The sequence below is a fragment of the Clinocottus analis genome, unplaced genomic scaffold (assembly GCF_023055335.1).
Source record: "Clinocottus analis isolate CAN_PGR_092001 unplaced genomic scaffold, fCliAna1.0.p SCAF_10, whole genome shotgun sequence".
Classification (NCBI taxonomy): domain Eukaryota; kingdom Metazoa; phylum Chordata; class Actinopteri; order Perciformes; family Cottidae; genus Clinocottus; species Clinocottus analis.
This window is the reverse complement of record NW_027175821.1, coordinates 326,934-330,767: the sequence shown is the minus strand read 5'-3', so window position 1 is coordinate 330,767 and position 3,834 is coordinate 326,934.

The following is a 3,834-nucleotide window of genomic DNA, read 5'->3' as shown; positions in this document are numbered from 1 at the left end:
AGCTTCTTCGCCCGCGAGGCTCGAAACATCTCGGAACAAACTTTTGACAAATCCATGCACGCTGATGCTTCCCGCCGTGTTATCACGTCCGTTATATTGTACAACTCGAACAAGCTTCCTGAGCTGAACCGACCGTAGTGATGCTGTCAAAAAGACAAAGCCCGGAGCTTCTGCCCAGACTGAATAATGGATCAACTGCTGAACGCTGAAGCACCCAGAAGCTGGAAGCCTCGACTTCACCTTTTAATTCCTTCATTTTTTTTTTCTCACACAAATGAAAACACAGGACTTCACCAGCGTGGACCAACTCCAGCGGATGTCTCCTCCTGATGTCATCGGTTTCTTGACCAATTTTCTGGCTTTTCAGTCGACCATCAGGTTCTTTACAGACAGCTGCTGACGGTTACACACTTTGTTTTGAGGTTAATTGACATATTTACAGTATGTGTATACATATATCATATTTATTATTTTATTGAGTGAGACACAATACATTCACAGTTATGAGCTGCCGATTGCAAGTTCACTCTTTGCAGTTATGTATCTTGGGAAGTTTAAGCCAATTTAACAACAATAGGTAAATATTTTAAGGTTATTTGGACACATTTGAATGATTCCTTTTCCTCAACAAAAGCACATCTTTTCAAAGTCCGACCCGTCCGGATGGTTCAGAACCATTTGGAAAGAAAATAGGATGAACCATCTGTCCATCAAAAATGCTCCTGAAGCCATTCGGAGGAAGAGTGAATTATCATGTGACGTCACCTTTGACCTCTATACTATGACTCATATACATATATACATATCATACTATAAATGTCTCACATTATACTCATTATGTCATCATGTCTCATTGCTCGTATTCTTAGATATTTATTCACATCTCTATATTAAGACTGAACAAAAAACAAGAGTAATAATTTAACGACATCATCAGTTTGGTGTACATTGCATGAATGGATGGATGACTCTTTTACTGTTAAACACCACAGTCAGTTTTTGTTCATTTTTATCATTATTATTTATTATTTGCCTGTCTCTATTGTCTTTGTTTTGCCGCTGCAGCAACTGCATTCCCCTCTGGGCATCAGTGCAAAGTGCATATTAAGCATAAAGCAACTGTTTGTTGACTGAGCCGTCTGCTCTCAAGCCACAAAATGTCACAGTTTGTGCGGCTAAGCTAACTATCATATATGTATTTACCCTCGGGGACTTTGTGATGCTGCATGCTGCTTTTCTCCCTCATTTTTCTTCTTTTTTTGCGCATTGATACACTATTTGAATACCAGGGCTTCATTTCTACACTTAAAGAGCGGTGTTTTTATTTTTTTTCTACTTTTGTTCTTTAAACGTAGAGGGATGCTGAGGTCGCAGCAGATCACGTCCAGAAGGGACGCGGCGCCGTGACAGAGGTCATGTTCATTCCCATCGCGTGGCGAACGTTTACAGTCTCGCACTCAACACGATGAAGCGCCGTGGGTTGAGTGCAGAACGTTAATTTATATGGAAATGTGCCGTTTCACGCTCGGGATGTATTTCAGAGCTAATGCGTTTGCTCTCTTGCTAGCTCCTCTCACGCGGTGCGGTTACATTATGATGGATGTGCACTCAAAGTAAAAATGCTTTCTGAGTTTCACCTTCCACGAGGGAGAGACGCGAAGCGCAGCGCAACAAACACAAGACTTTCTCCCAGGAGACCGCTGTTCCTGTCCCGTGCAAACCAACAGTAATGTTGACATTTTCACGTTAGCCGTGTGACTTTGTTTTTCACGTTAGCCGTGTGACTTTGTTTTTCACGTTAGCCGCGTGACTTTGTTTGTCACGTTAGCTACATGACTTTGTTTGTCACGTTAGCTACATGACTTTGTTTGTCACGTTAGCTACATGACTTTGTTTTTCACGTTAGCTACATGACTTTGTTTTTCACGTTAGCTACATGACTTTGTTTTTCACGTTAGCTGCGTGACTTTGTTTTTCACGTTAGCCGCGTGACTTTGTTTTTCACGTTAGCCGTTGGTCAGTCAAGTGAACGTCGACCGCGCTCTATTTCTCAACCTGTCTGAGTGTCTTCATTGCCAAAACTTAACTTCCCGTGAAGACGAGGGTAGTTTATTTTGAAAAAAATAACTGACTATCATGAGCGTGTATTGACACGCCGTCCCGGACGCATGCAAAGCTGAGAGCGAGTTTGTAGCTCAGAGCCAGGAACTAAGCTGTCTTATTTGGCGCTTCGGTGAGAAAGTATTGTTTCATACATTAGTGTATTTTCAAAATAAACTTCCAGCATTAGTTTCCGTTAGTTTCCGCGGTAGGTGTGTTTGTTTCACCCATCCTCCTCTGAACTCCCCAGATTGTAAAGCAATTTATGCTTCATTTATTGCTTGAAAGGTACCAAACTAATTATTGCATTATTATGATTGATATGATAGTTATGCATAGAAAAGCGTTACAATCCCATAAAACCATGTTAGTACGAGTTTCAATCATATTCTTTGTATTTACGTATAATTATTTCATGGCATCATACGTCTCTCTCACACACACACACACAGCTAATCTGTGGCTGCTCTGCAGACGCTCATTTATTTAGACAAATTACATATTCAGTTCAGTGAAATGCTCAGCGCCCCGGGGGACGGCAGCACAGTCCTCACTTTGTATGATAAAGAAAGAAACTCAGACGTGGTTAAACGAGCACGCAACGAACCCACGGGATTAGCCGACGTCACCCCTCGTTGATGCGACCACATCGTCTGCATATCGGCGGAAGAAAGACGGAACGCGGGATTCATCATGCGGGGAGCGAGTTCCCCCCGAGGATGGTGAAAAAAGACAATCGGGCCGCAGCGGAATAAAACAACAGTGTGAATGATCTCTGTACGAGCTCATGCGTATGTATGTGCTCGTCTGTGTAATAAACTGTGTTACTGTGTGTGTGTGTGTGTGTGTGTGCGCACAGATAACACTGTGTGTCCTGTGTACACACGGAAATCCTTCAAAGGGATTGATATGTTTTGTAGTTCAAGGTCTAAACTGTGCAGGTTTACCGTCCACGTTGAGAGCAGGAAGTGTAGTATGTACATATATTGAAGTACAGCTCGGGTATTTCTGTTTGCTACGTTGTACTTCTACCCAATAACATTTGAAAGAGACGTATTGTACTCTGTACTCGTCGCTACATTACTCTACATTTAGCAAACACCTGCTTCTACTTGACGTACAAGAAGTATGATCCTTTTCCAGATTATAATGCACGGGTACAAATTAAAAACAAGTAGGTCAGAGATCTGCAGCTCCCTCCGTCGTGTGTTATCTGGATGAAGAGTTGTGCGCTGTAATAAAAACCAACAACCCACAAATGGAGCCGTTTATTAGTCGGAGGAAACGCTCTTACTTTTTAATAAACCTTCATGCCTGTTGTTGTTTTTTCCCTGAGACGACAGCGGTGAGGTGGAGAGACCGAATGTTCTCTCTGCAGACTGAGATCACACCGCTCATGACAGATCCAGGGTAAATACCACGCGTTGCAATTTAGTTTTTAGACTCCTGAGAGAAAAGTTCCTGTCGCTTTACCCGCTAAACGCTCCACCGTGATGCGTTAACCGCCAGGATGCTGGCAGACACACACACACACACACACACACACACAGTGGGGTTCGACACAGTCATCAGATCAAATGCAGATCCATAGCAGCTGAGAGTCGGCGTTTAAATGTCGGACGTTTGCTTGTTAGCGACACCGGCGTGGCGGGGTTACACTCGCGTAACAACTCGGAGGGCAGATAGCGGAGGCAGATGACAGATTCTGTTCTAATCCCCTGGAGTTCGCTCTGC